Source organism: Camelus bactrianus, chromosome 5 (genome assembly GCF_048773025.1).
Source record: "Camelus bactrianus isolate YW-2024 breed Bactrian camel chromosome 5, ASM4877302v1, whole genome shotgun sequence".
In the NCBI taxonomy this organism is placed as follows: domain Eukaryota; kingdom Metazoa; phylum Chordata; class Mammalia; order Artiodactyla; family Camelidae; genus Camelus; species Camelus bactrianus.
The window spans coordinates 17,436,040-17,450,797 of record NC_133543.1 but is presented as its reverse complement, the minus strand read 5'-3'; the positions used below and the strand labels follow the sequence as shown (position 1 = coordinate 17,450,797).

The following is a 14,758-nucleotide window of genomic DNA, read 5'->3' as shown; positions in this document are numbered from 1 at the left end:
CTACTCCTCGGCGAGAAATGGAAGCAGGCGGGGAGGGGCGCTGGCCTCGGAAGAGCCCCTCTTGCCTTTGCCCGAAGAGCACGCGGACCTTGAGTGTAAGAAACAACCCCGCCGGGCGGCACCGGGAGCCCAGTGTCGGCCGTGAGCACGCCTGATGGCCTTTACTCCAAGGACTGCTGCTCTTCGCCCAGACAGGCTGACCTCAGAGGTCTGAGCATCCCGGCGGGTGCAGGCAGACCCGGAGGGTTCTGACCTCGACCGCTGGGCCGGACCCCTGCTGCTTTTTGTACACTCTGCTTGGGTGGGTGGGAGGTCATGGGAAACCATCTTGCATGATGTGCACGTTGTTTCTGAACCACGTTAGAGCCACGTGTGTGTGTGACTTAGAGCCGGACCGTGCAGGGGGTTTGCCCTGGGAGGTGGTCTTACATTTCAGACCCTGCTGATCAGCCTTGCCTTTGGCCGTTCAGGACTTAGCAGGCGGAAGAAACCCACTTGCACAGAACGAAGTTGTGACCATATGCTGCTTTACATGTCAAAGCAGACTTTTAATAGCAGTCTCCTGTTACCTAGCTAAAAGTAGCTGTACGCCTCTTGCTGTATACTTTCACACCTCTTCTCCCTTGCTCCTGGACCACTCCTTCTGCGTGCCCTAAATGACAGACCCTCGCTGGGTCTGAGCATCAAAAGGCATCTTTTGGCTCATTCAGTTCGTTAATGCAGGTGCGATGTCAGCCCGATTGCCTGCCCTGCCCTCCTTCCCTCCTCAATCATCTTCTCAGCCCTCCTCTTTCCCCACCTGTGAGCAATGGGTCCCTGGACTAGCTCCAAAGCACTTTCTTTCATCCCTTGATTGGGGTTTTATTTTTAAGAAGAAAGCCAAGCACATTTTTAACAGCCATAACCAGATGGAGCGAGCTCTTCTGAGGCAACGTAAAGGCAATAAAACGGAGCAGGCTGATGTGGCTACCCTAATGAGGGACCCTGGGGCTCTGCGCCAGCTCTCACTGCCCTTGCAGAATGCCTTTGCTGTGTAGGAGGCAATAACCCCAGGCAACGTTTTCCCAACTTTTTCTGTCCTTAACAACTGACCGAAGTCTGCACCTTTCCTATCCCCAAGCCTTTCCACCTCCATCTGGAGCATTCATCACTCCTCCCACTTCATGATGATTCTTTCTTCTTGGTGACCCTCGTTGCCAGTACCTGCTTCCTGCCCCCATAATACCCACGCACATGCACACACACGCACACGGAGTAACACAGCTTGTTTCTCCATCATTAAGTCATTTCCTTTGAACCATAATCCTTTCCTTCCTGTCCTCCAGCCTGGCTTCTGGAATGCATTCTCTCTTTCTCCTGCTAGCTTACGGCAGCCTCTGCCCCGATGGGACCACAGGCTCAGGGTCCACAGTCCAGGATAGATGCCTCAGGCATCCTCACCCTCCCCCTGGCCTGACTCTGGTGACCAGTCCCCAGTCGAGCTGTCTTTCCTCATCCTCTCTCGAGTGTGTTGCTGCTCCAAGATCTCCGCTGCCCCTTGGTCCTGCCTTTTACACTAACGCCACACTGAGCCGTCCAAGCCCAGGTCTGAGCACGTGGCTCCTCCAGCTGATGATCTTCCGAGGAAGAGACCACCCGCCACTGCACAGCCCACGGAGGAGTGCTGGCCCTTCTCCCTCAGCAGGAAGGTGCTGCTCTGTTTCCCCGAGTGGCAGCCACGGGGCATCCTTCTCTGAGGCCAAGCCAGGAAAAAGGCGGGGAGGCTCTCCGGCATAGACCCTTTGCAGTCCTACCTCATGGCCACCTACCCAGGGTCTGGTTGCCCACCCTCCTCTGGACGTGCCAGGCTGTGCTTGGGTCCAAGCTGTGCAGCCTCCTCCCCGCAGCACATTTCACCCATCAACAGCCCCCACCACAAACTTCACACCCCCCACTTCCCCAGGTAGAACCAGATGCTGGTTCCTCTGCTGGCACAGTCCTGAAAAATGCCCCCACCGTGGTTTGATCACCTTGTCAGATGATGTTACCTCAAGTGTACACCCCGTCGCCAAGTTCCTAAGCAGGGCTTGCCCTTGTGCTCAGTGAATATTTGTGGGATGGAGCAGAAGTGAGCTCAGTGACCCGAGCAGAGAGGGATGGAATAATGATGGCCAAGAATGACCGTGCTGAGGGCATTTCCATACATCCTCAGAGCAAACCCGGACATGGGCTTGTATTGTCACCATTTGACAGAACGGTAAACTGAGGCTCTGAGAGGTTGGATAATCTGCCTGACTTCACACAGACCTGTGCTCTGAGCATTTTTGCAGAAAGTATGAGAGGGTGACAAGGTGGGGGAGAGCAAAAGCTGCCCTAGACAATAGGGAGAGGAATGCATATGACTGTGTTTCAATAAAACTTTATTTAGAAGAACAGGTGGCAGGCCAGAGTTGGCCCATGGGTTGTAGTTTGCTGTCCTTGCTCTAAACTGGAGAATAACCAAACTTTCCAGGACCAACAAGGCTGGGAGTGGGAAGAGGGGGAGCGTGGGGGAGGGGTGGAGAAGAGAGGGGGGAGGGGCAGCCTTATTCATTCTCTTCTCTTAGAGAACCAGCACGCTGCCCCCTCCCCTCACTGTGTGGTTCCCAATCCACAGCTCTGTTAGGCACATCAAGCATTCGCTTCCCTGTGAACCAGCTCCATTGTTCCTACCTCTCTCCCTTCATGGTAACTTGTAGTTCCTCACCTTGAACAAAGTCTAAGATGGTGTCCTCTGTCCTTCTCCTCTACTAAAGAAATCAGTCTCAAGTTACAATAGGTGTCTAGGAAAGACTTGATTTAATTCCGTAATGCAGTCACTATGCTGTGAGAGCCCTTGTGAGCTGGGCATGTGCCAGGTGCTGGTGGTACCAGGATGACTGTCACCCTCCCTGTCCTTAGGCGTTGAGGGGAGGTCACTCTCCTGGACTTTGGGCTCAGAGTCCCAAATTTGGTGACACTCATCAGCAGCTCTTATTTATTTTGCCTTCCCTCTGTTTTAAAGCCAATGTTTGCAGCCCCTGTTTCTTCTTCTCTAGCATGAACCCCTCTCCCCACCACCCAGAGCATTTGAACCTTTAACAGGCTGGACCTGCCTGCCATGTGACAGTTCCTCTGGGAGTGAAGGGTCCCATTCAGCCCCATCACCAAACTATCTTCCCTATTGACCCTAAGAAGGGAGTTGAAATGGCCTCTCCTTCATCAGTGCGGTTAAAGCTTACCTCCAGACGGCCCCTGGGAAATGCAACAACAATAGTGACCATTCACTAAACACTAAGTGTCGACTGCTGGGGAAGCATCATCCATCCACTTCCTGCACAATCTCTGTGAAGTCACAAGTTGAGAAATTGGAGCTCATGGAGTTCAGAGGTTAGCATAAGGAAGGGTGCAGGGATGGGACTTGGATCCAGGGCTGTTGAGTCCTAACGCACTCCTTCCTGATGCCCTGACGTTGACCCCACCCGCACAGTGTGACCTGCCTCCTGGGGGTCCATAGCCGTACCCTCAGGAGCAGAAAATGGGACTGTGGGTCCGACGAGTCATCAGGTGGGACCGTGTATGTGTGTGTGTGCGTGTGTGTGAGCGTGTGTATGTATGCAAAGGGGGTGGAGAGGGGATAAGAAATTCAGGGCAGAAGGCAGTGGCTAGGTGGGCCTGGAGGGTCAGCTGCAGGGGACTCCAGGAGCGTCTCAGGGTCACTTGCGGCTCCTGGGAGCTGGGAGTTGGGTTGGGGGATCGGGGTAGGGGGATGTCCGGCTCCTTGGCTTCCCTCCTCTGCCATCTCTCTGACCCCTTGCCCAGTAACTCAGGCCTGAAAGGCATGGGCTCCGTGCCAAGCCCCAGTCTTGGCACACACCCTCCACTCTGCCCTGGAGGAGCTTCTTATTATTGTGCTTAAATGTACGCTGAGAAATCAGAGCAAAGCTGGGCAACTTTGTTTTCAAATCTAATGGGAGGGGTGTGTGGAAACAATGGCAACACAAAGGCTGATTGATTTTGTGTTTATCATGGACGCGGAGGAATGGGATGCAGGCAGATGTGTGGGGCACACAGGGGATATGGTGAGCTGAGTGCCTCTGGAGCCAGCTCAGATGTGAGCGTGGGCTGGGCGGCACCTCTAACGGTCATCCCTCTGGGAGCGGTTTCCCCACCTCTCATGGTTGGGGACATGGGCTCCCTGCTCCTTTTGAGCCCCTCAAAGCTGGGAATTGTCCCTTGCAGGTTGGTGTGCTGGTGTCGGGTTGGAGTGGACAGGATGGCAGAGCAGGGGGTCAGATGATTGAGCACAACGACTTGGACTTGGCTTGGTTCTCCGATGTGGCCGTGTGGCATGGCCTCTCCAGGATGGTGACCCGTCGCCCTGGCTCATTAGACACTGTAAACACATTACTGTCTTATTAGGTCCTAGTTACCATCTCTGATTTATAGATGAAGAAACTGAGCATAGAAAAGTTAAGGAAGTCACCTAAGAGTCACAGAGACAGTGAGTGGAGCCAGGCTGGGGCAACCCCACAGCCCGGCAGGACCCACCTCATCCATGGTGTGACCGACCTCCTAGGGGACAGGGCTTGGCCTGGCATGATGTCTGGCTCCCACTGGTGCTGTGTGCATGTTTGCCAACTTTGGTGGCAACAGCAGGACTGGAAGTGTTTCCTACAGTCTTTCTTGACCACCATGAAGAAAAGGCATTGTGTTTCCGATCTCTGTGACTGGCTTCTAAGCAGGTCTGTGGAGTTCAAAGCCATCAGGGTGGTTGGCAGTTTCCAGCCTCATTAGCTGCCCTGGGGCTGCCTAAACTCTCAGGCTGCCTGAGTCCGCAGCTCTGACCCCACCTCCTTGACTGTCCCTTTGTGAGCCTTGCTTGGGCTGTGGGAACAGTGCGTGGTGGGTGTTTGGGGCTGAACTCGGCAGACCAATATCAGGACCAGCTGAAGTGCGGCAGGCAGGGTGAGCCCCGGGACCGTCTCCAGGACCCCACTTTCCCTGTCCCAGGGCAGTGGCGCCCCCATTCCTAGGGGTCTGTGCCCACCACTCCTTGGCCTTTGCCGAGCAGGCGTTGTCGGTGCCAGGTAACTAAAGGAGAAGGGTGAAGCTTTGGGGCGAGTCGGGAATGAATGAGCTTCTGTTCTCTAACCTGACCACAGGTGTTGGACGCAAATATACACCTCGTTCTCCTCCTGTAAACACACCTCGTGCAGGTAGACGCTTGTCCGCTCACCTCTCTCACATGGGAGAGATGCCCTTCTCAGGCCCCGGCATTGCTGGCTCTTTGCTACTCAAAGGATGCTGCATCCTTGAAAGAGCTCCCCGCGTTCCTTCCCGGAGGGGGAGGGGGTGAAATGAGCCATCAGCAGGGCCGATCCTTCACCAGCACCTGGCAAAGCCCCTGGGAAGGCAGGTCGCCATTGAGCAACACCCAGACACAGCCTCGCATTCCCTTCCAGATGCCTCTGGGCCTCACTCGTATTCTTCCTCTCTCCCCATAGTTACCGATTTTGCAAGATCTATACAACACACGTCCACGGACCCATCCCTTCCAGGTCATTTAGATCTATCAGCCCTGGGTTTCTTTGGCTTTCTCTAATGCTGCTGGGTTTCAACAACTCTGGATGACAGAACTGCTCGATTATAGCCACAGGTTATTAACCGCTCTCCCATGGCCGCCCCTGTGGGCAAACACGCACCTGTGTTTTCCCAGAATGGGATAGGACGGAGCCACGTGACTTTCTCAGACCAAGTCTGGGAAGCTTTTTTTTTTTTTTTTTTAATGGAAGACAATATCTTTGTTTGTAATGAAGGCAAAGGGTGGGGGAACTTCTTGTTCCTATTGAAAAAGCCAATTCCTAGAACAAAAAGCAAAGGAAAAGTGCTGAGATCTCCTGAGGCATATTGGTACTCAGAAGACCTTCTTACCACGTACCTTGCCTAGCTGTTGTGGGTGCAGTGGACCAGGACTCCTCTCGATGTGTCTGGTGGGGTGAAGATGGGCGGATACCTTGCTTGGCTGCAATTCTAGACTTTAAGGGGTGAAATGCCATCATTAGGTCTTTGTTCCTTTGAATCATGAAAGATGTTTTGTGGCAAATACTGTACATTTTCAGTGCTTATCAACAACCAACGAGAGCCAGGCCCTGTCCTGTGGCAGAGATGCGTGGTTTTGTGTCCACACGTAAGACATGTAGGTTGGGCCAGGGAGAGTGCATCTTCAGGGTTTTTGCAAAAGCTTCGCTGAGGGGACCCAAGGAGGGGGCGGTTCGTTCCCCATCACTTACAGTGACCACTTGCAAACCCAGATCCTGAAATCTTCCCTCCTTTGTTTGAGTCTTTACCTGGTGGCAGAAATGGCTATGTTTCCATCAAAACCTGTCCCCCATTCCTCCTGGGCACCAGCTGGATGACGTTTCTAGCTTCCTGCTGGGTGTGGCCATGCAACTGGGCTTGAGCAGGGAGAAGTGGGTGGGAGCATAGCCCTGCTTCCAGACCTGCTGATGGAGCTTCCCACACAACAGCCCATGTGCTCGCTCCCTCCAGAGGATGAAGCAGATGGTGGAGGGCAGGAGCCTGGGGCCCTGAATGACTGCGTGGATGACTGCCCTGTCCAACCACATGGCCTTGGACTTTGAATGAGTGAGAAATAAGCTTCCTTTGGTTTGGGGACTTGTTTGTTTCAGCAGCCAGCATGGCTGAGCCTAACTAATACAGACTGACCAGACCTCCCCGCCTGGCGGCAATTCTAGACTTCGAGGGAACATCTGAAATGCCATCATTAGGGTTTCATTCCTTTGCATTATGAAAGACATTTTGCAGCAAATACCGTACATTTTCCAGTTCTCCTCAACAGCCAGTGACAGCCAGGCACCGTCCTGTGGCAGAGACTCATGGAAAAGGCTTTGTGTTCACGTGCCCTCGTTTCTTGCTTTCCGGGGGTTGCTTGGTGCTGCCTATGTGAGTTCAGCCCCTTCACCGTGGCTTTTCTGCATTTTCAGCTCCCCTCCTCTCCTATCTTAGAGGATAAAGAGTCTTTTCTTTTCAAACCTAACCTCATCTGCTTGTGCCTTCCATTCTGACCCCACCTGCCTCCAGTCCTCTTCAGCTGACAAAGTGAATGCTTTCTCTCCCTTACAGTTTCCATCTTTATCTTTCACTGGCTTCATTCCTTCTTGTCTGTGAATATATTCAAATAGTCCCTATCGTTAAAAAAAAAAAAATCTCCTGTTTATCTTGTAAATGTCTGAATTGGTGAAAAATCAACCTCAGAAGTTGCTCTTCCTCACTTCACCTCCTTGTCCTCGTCACTCAGCAGTGGCCTGTGTGACTTGGTTAGTGACCAGTTCAGAGGCCCCCTAGGTTGCTACATTTGCTGGTGTCCTCACAGTTCCCCTGCCTTATCCTTTCTGGCCACTTGATACCCTGAGCTGGGCTGGCCTTTATCCCTCTGCTTCCCCTGTTCTCTGGTAGCTCCTTCCTCTCCACCTCTGGCTGGTCTCCGTGCAGGGAGGGAAGGGAAAGTTATGGCCAGGGTTCTGGCCTGGGCCTCTTCCCCTCCTCCCTGGCCTCTCCTTTCCTGATCTATGTTCCTGACTCTTAGCTTCAGCTGCCAGCTTCGTGCAAGATAATGCCCCGGTCCTGACTCTCCTTGAGGACACCAAACACCCTCCTCCCCAGCTGTGAGCCTCCCCCGGGGACCACTGAACACATGTATGGTAGAACTTGACCTGTAGCTGCTGCCCGGGCCCCCGGCTGCTCTGTACCCCCTATAACAATGGCCCTCTCCTCCTCTGCCCTTAGCTGTGCTCCTATACCCTTGCCCCCAAAGCCTGCTATGTGTGGGGGTGCCAGGGTGACAGGTCTGAGTCAGCAGCTGCCCAGCCCTGCCGGTTCTGAGTCCACCCTTCGCCCAATTTATGGATCCTCACCCGTGGTTCCAGCCCTTGTTGTCTTGGCTTCGTGAAGACTCCCAGAGCGGCCCGTTTTTCTGTCTCCCTGCTCCTCAGCCCCCCATCCATCCCACCTCTTTCCTGCCACCTGGCAGTTGAAGCCGACAGGCTGCAGCAGTGGGCATGAGGCTCCTGGACCCGGACTCAGAGCCCAGAGTGGGAAGAACGTGGGCTGTGGGCTGGGGTGGGCCTGGATTCCTGTCCAGGCCCTGCCAGTGAGGAGCTGTTGACTTTGGCAATTACTTAATCTTCCTGAGGCTCAGTTTTTGCGTGTAAGATGGTGATAACACCTACTTTAACAGGGTTGTTGTGAAGGTTAAATAAGGCAGGTTCATGAAGCTCCAGGGCTCACAGCAGGTGGCCCGTGACCCCTCCCTCCTCCCAGAGAAGGACCAGGACTGAGGCTCCGACCGTCCTCAGGTCAGCTGTGGTTTCTGCATCAGAGCCTTGCTGATCTGATGAATAACCTCAAAGCATGAAACCATTTTTAAGCTTAAATCATCCCTCACTTTTAAGTTCTTTCATTTCTAGAACATTTACAAACTGAACCCTTCCTCTAAACCTTGTCTTACTCCCTGGGAGGAAATTAGGCCGCTGCAAACCCCTAATTTTATTTCATCTGCTTCAGAGGTGGAGGCCAGCGGGAGCCTTGATGAGGGAGATCAGGTTGTCCAGAAATGCTGCCAGTGCTGGGGACATTGCCTGGGTCCACGTCTGGTGCCATCAGAGGAGTGGCCTCCTGAAATGTGTCCAGGTCCAGGACTTGATGGGGTCAGGGGGAGGCCCCTACAGCTTTTAGGTCTTCTGTAAGTAAATCAAATTACACAGCAGACTTTGGTCTGAAAGGTGAGCCCTCAAGTGGCTCCCGGAGGCCAGTGCCAGCCCAGGGTAGTTCTGCTAGCGGTGTGGACAGGTTAGAAGTTAGTAGGCCATGCTTTTCTGGTGTGTTTCTAGTACTTAATAAAGGCTTTAAACTCCAGAGCTGGGTCCATTGAAAAGATAAAAATAGCAAATACAAGAAATCATTGATCTAAATGTCCCTTGACAGATGACAGGATAAAGAAGTTATATATGCAATGGAATACTATTTAGCCATAAAAAAGAAAATAATGCCATTTGCAGCAACATGGATGGATCTTGAGATCGTCATTCTAAGTAAAGTAAGCCAGAAAGAGAAAGGAAAATATGATACAATGTCACTTATATATGGAATCTAAAAAAAGACACAAATGAACTTATTTACAAACCAGAAACAGACTCACAGACATAGAGAACAAACTATGGTTACCAGGGGAGAAAGGGGATGGGAAGGGATAAGTTGAGAGTTTGAGATTTGCAGATATTAACTACTATATATAAAATAGATAAACAACAATTTTCTACTGTCCAGCACAGGGAACGATATTCAATATCTTGTACAACCTATAATGAAAAAGTATGAAAATGAATATATGTATGTATATGTATGACAGAAACATTATTCTGTACACCAGAAATTGACACATTGTAAACGAACTCTACTTCAATTTAAAAAAAGGAAATCATTGAGATGCCTCTGAAGAAGAGAACCAGCTTTTGCAGAAAGTCCTCCACCTGCAGCAGTGCAGTGCCTGCCCCGAGCTGACCCACGCCGGCCCCTGACAGCTGTCAAGGGTGGGCTGGCCTGTGGGGTAATAAGCTCTGGTGTGTTTGTTACTCTGGGCACCACCACTCAGCCACTGGGGCAACCAGATAGCCGAGCCCCAGAGACTCTCCAGCTTCTGCGTGGATCATCGTGGCTCACACTAATGGAGTATGTGGCATCCTTCCCTGTCTGAGTCTCGTAACAACCTGTACAGGCAGATGGGCTAGTGTGACCCTCCACGTGCAGATGGCAGACCGAGTCCCAGAAGGGACACACAGGCGGGGGGCCCAAAACCAGGGCAGTCCCTCGCACGGAAAGCCTGGGGTCCCCTTATCTTCCCCGTCTTTGCAAGGGTGAGTGAGGCTTGACGATGTAATTGATATTAATCCCTGTGTTAATATCATAGCCAGGACACAGCCCTGACTGCCAGAAACATCCCTTTTTACTCCCAGCTTTGGATTTCTATTGAAAAACTTTGAAAACTTAAAAAAAAAAAAATTCCCCAAACCCAAAATGTTAGCTCTTCACTGGAAGGAAATGTTTTTATTCTTCCCTCACACCGAGCAACTTTCTTTTACACCTAAATCTAACTTCTTTTAGACTCTGGGTTATGAAGACCTGGCGCCTCGCAGACTCATCCCAGACTCAGAACCTGTCGAAAGTCACCGATTCCCTGGCACCATGATGGCTGAGGGACCCTGCAGGGGTTGGGGATTCACCAAAATGAAAGCACAGAAACTATGGAAGCAGTTTTTAAGGGAGAAAGCCTCTATAAACGGAGTAGCAGAGATGAATTCACTTGGTGTGACCCAGTGCCCGAGGTTGTCTACACCTAGCTTAATAACTGCTTAATTTTTTTTTTTTAACGTTTGGTGTCACCTGTAGCAAAGTTCATGCCACACTATCACCAACCACCATTCCTGTGACGGCAAGAAGCTGCAGCTGTGGGACAGGCTGGCGCTTGTGGGGAGAAGACTTTCACTTTGTTTTACCCTCAGCTGTAGCCTCCGGAACGTTCCACAGGAGCACGGAGGAGAAATTATACCTTAATACTTTTTATGTGAGCTCTTTAGAAAAACATTTTACCAACACATCTATTAGAAGAGTGGGTGTGGTCAATGTTACATCAGAGACAAGTCTGAACACAGACCTCTGTCAGGGTTTTGGGTCTTGCTTTTTATTTTTCTGGGAGGACAAAGTGAAGTCAGGGACTCATGTGAAATTACCTGGAAGTGAGTTTGGTCAGGTCGGCGTAGTCAGGGGAACGCCTGACCGCCACTTTCCCGCTCTGGACTCCCAGGGGTGCCACACAGGGCTGCAGGTGGGACACGTAGGGGTGGGGGTCCCGTGGGTAACAGAGGTCCCCACACGAGGGTCTCTCTGATGATCACAAGAGCGTCTGGGCTTCAGTCTGTGGCTGGATCCTCAGTTGCCCACGGAGCTTTGCTTGCCTGGAGGAAGGGTGAGAGGCAGAGGGGAACAGAGGTGATGAGGGGCCTTGAATTTGCTCAGCAAATGGGTCCTGCAGGGCCTGTGTGCCAGGTCCCGGGCAGGGTGCTGACTGAGGGCTGCCATGCAAGGGGCTGCATGCAGGATGGGGCCTAGTGGGGGCTACCCCCTTCAGCTTCCGCACTAAGTGCGCTGAGCCTGCTTCCCAGGCTCGAAAATGGAGACTTAAACGCCATCTTCCCAAGGCAGGCACTCTGCAGGGCCCTGGGCACAAGGCGAGGTGCACTGGCTCTACTGTCACAGTGGCAGCCTGGTTCTCACCCACGAGGAGCCCCTAGACTAGGGGGGAGGTGGAGATACAGACCAGTACAGAGGAGCAGAAGGAGGAAGGAAAGAGGCTTTCTGAGCATTTGACATTGAGGCTGATCTTGACTAACAAGTAGGAATTTATCAAGGGCAGAAGGACGAGCCAGGTAGAGGGACCAACACAAGGGCGAGGGTCTGAATGGCGTGGACACAAGACTTTCATCACGAGTGGATGCCAGGTGATGTTGGTGGGCCTGTGAGGGGCAAGGCTGGTCTCCAGGCAACTGGCCACACAGGACAGACAGGGTCTTCAAAGTAGTTGGGACGGGGGGAGACTAAAACACACAGACTAGATGCACTGGAAATCTGTTTCCTGGATTGAGTGTTTCATACTTAGCTGATATGTGCAAAGCCCAGAAAATAAATACCCTTCTTTGAGGATGAGACCTCCTGCGGAGGAGGAAGGTTTTTGTTGTTTTGTTTTTCTAGTAGTTGCTTTAGTAAATTTCAAACATATAGAAAAATATGTATGTGTTCATCACCCAGCTACAACACCTGCCAACTTGGACAGGAATTTTTAGGCAGGAGCAGAGCAGATAGCTAAGTGACACTGAGGACCCAAACCAAGGCAGAGGGTGAGAGAGAGTGGAGAGTTGGGAGAGATTTTGAAGTAGAACTAGAAAGATTTAGTGACCAACTGAGTATAAGAAGGGAGAAGGAAGGTTTAAGTGATTCCATTACCTACGAGTGATTATAGGGGAAGCAAAGGGTTTTTATAGGGGAGGGAATAGTGTGGAGGGAAAGGGCAGAAGTCCAACTATCATCTTTGAAGCCCCGTGAGACCTCATTTTGAGATCTTGACCACCATGTTCCAGCCCCCATGGCTGTCTCCTGGTTCCTTGGCTGCACTGAGCCATTTCTACCCCAGGGCCTTGGCACATGCTGCCACACATCCCTGGGTTTCTTTGTCCTCCCACGTCACATCCCCCATTCAATCTTTCATCCTTTCAGTTTAAGCTCAGGTGACACTTCCTTGGGGAAAGTCATTTATTCTTGCTTGACCGCTCTCATTTATTTCCTTATTAACTCATCACAACATAAAATGCTTTTGCTTATATGATTACATTCATGTTAAATTTCTGTTTGCCTTGACTGAATGTCAGCACCCTGCTGGCCCATATTGAGGAACTCCAGAGATAAATGCATGGGGGATGAATGAGTGGCTCTGGGTGGAGACGTGGGCAGAGGGGCTGGGGTGAGGGGCTGCAGCAGGCCAGGAGCCGAGGAGGGGCACGAGGCATGTAGCACAGGTCAGAAGGTGAGAGTAGTCAGTCACAGGAAACCAGATCAGCCTGGGTCTCCACTGCTCAAAGCCCCCATGCATTACAGGAAGAACGTATGAAAGAATCAGTTTGTTCAGCAATTAATCATGGACCCAGAGGCTTTTCTGAGAGGCTAACTTAGAGGCTTGGGTTTTTTTGTTTTGTTTTGTTTTGTATCACAATAAATCATGTTTTTATTTATATTTCTGAATTTTGGTCACATGTGGATCTGGAAAGTTTCCTTTCTTCCTTTTCTATTTTTCTCTCGCATTTTCTGTATTCTGTCATTGGACATGTTTTTCTGAACTAGGAGACAGCCCCTGTTTGAACACATTTCATGATGGTCCTCTACATCTTTGCATTTTCAAAGGCAATTTCCTTTACACCATGATACAGTATTGGGACAACAAATGTAAGAAATGCAAATAACTTGTGAAGATGCGATAAGGCTCAAGTTTTAAACACATATTTTTTAACTAAAGCCAAGTCAATTAATATAGTCTTGTGTGTCTGTCATTCAACATGTGTACCTGAGTGTGTGTGTGTTATGAATGTACTGAGAAATTCACAGGAGGCCAAAAACCTGGGAGGTGCAGGGATTCCGAGGGGTTCCATCTGGTGGAAAACACTGTATGTGGATGTTGGCAACGTCAGAAGGAGCCTCATCGATGTTCCTATTGGCCGCTGATCAGTGGTTCAACAGTGAGCTGCCCAGTGAACACCTACCCTGTGCTTGGAAAATGACACATGCTGTTGTGGTGGTCATTTCAGAGATGCTTTTGGGGAGATCCCCTTCTGTGCAGAAACCTTCCATGACTGCCAACCAGGACATCTCTCCCAGTATCTCTTCATAGCCTGGGAGGCTGCCCCCACCTGCCTCTGACCTGTGCCTCACTGGGGGCCCTCAGCACTGGGCCTGGTGGCCTCTCACTGCCTGTGGTTCTGCCACACCCTTACTTGCGGTTCACTTGGCCCAGAATGTCTTCTGTCTCCGATACTTCTAAATCCAAGCCTTTCCCAAGGCCTTGCACCCGTCCCACCACCTCTTCCAGGAAGTCTGCCCTGGTTGCCCTGCCCTCATAGGCATCCCTCTCCTCTGAGCATCAAGACTGCTTCTAGTTCTTGGTCACAGGCTGTCTCACCCTGTCTATTATAGTTTCCCCTGTGTTTGTCTTGTGTTCCCAACACAAAACTCTCTGAAGGAAGGTAACGTTTCTTCTGCATCAATTATAGACCCTCAAAAATGTGTATAGGTTGCTTAGGTGATTTATGGGTAGATAAGGTTAGTGGTGATTCTATACCAGGCGTGGGGAAGAAAAAAAGCCAAGCTGATTTCAGAGGTGCCTAGAACAAAAAAGTTACTAAGAAAGGCATGTGGACCATAGTAGTTGGTGCAAACTCCTTGCATTTGGGGCCACATTGATGTGATCTTGGCCATCTCTTAGTGTCCTTGTCTTTCAATGTGAAACCAACAGGGTCTCCCCAGCCCTTCCTTCCTTTGATGATTTTTTTTTGGGAAAAATCAGGCAGTAAATCTGAAGGCTGGGGTGGGTGGCAGAGGGTATAGCTCAGTGGTAGAGTGCATGGCTCGCATGCATGAGGTCCTGGGTTCAATCCCCAATACCTCCATTAAAAATAATATAAACCTGATTACCTCCAAGCTAAAGGCTCATACAATGCTTAGTTGGGAGCTGTGATTCTTCTCCATGATCTGAGAGGAGGGACCTCCCAAGGAGGCCTTCCCAGCACCTCTGCATAAATACATTCTGTGTGTGTGTGTCCAGGACATTCTGTGGACACACTCTCCACCCCGAGCTACTGTTTCCTCTGAGGTTGAGTATTTCCACCTACTGCTTCTTGCCCTGTCGAATGGGTAATCCTGGAAGCTGCCAGACTTGTTGCTATTTGCAACTCTACCAGTTGGTTAGCTCCAGGTGGATTGCCCAGACCGGGCCACCCTGTTACTGCTGGCTTCGGGCCATGGGGATCGCTCACCTACTGTCACTCCCCAGAGGTTAATGTCTGCCTGAGATCCCAGGGCAGGAAGGGACCCAAGGAGGCCATCGGGTTCTCCCTCCTGCCTTGAGGCAAGATCACACCTC

At 51.2% G+C, this 14,758-nt stretch overlaps 1 non-coding gene across 1 annotated transcript; it reads left to right on the top strand.

Annotated features, from left to right (window-relative positions):
• Positions 1 to 14,213: 14,213 nt before the first annotated feature.
• Positions 14,214 to 14,285, top strand: TRNAA-CGC (transfer RNA alanine (anticodon CGC)). The gene has a single exon. It is a non-coding gene; the product is annotated as a tRNA-Ala (tRNA).
• Positions 14,286 to 14,758: the final 473 nt, after the last annotated feature.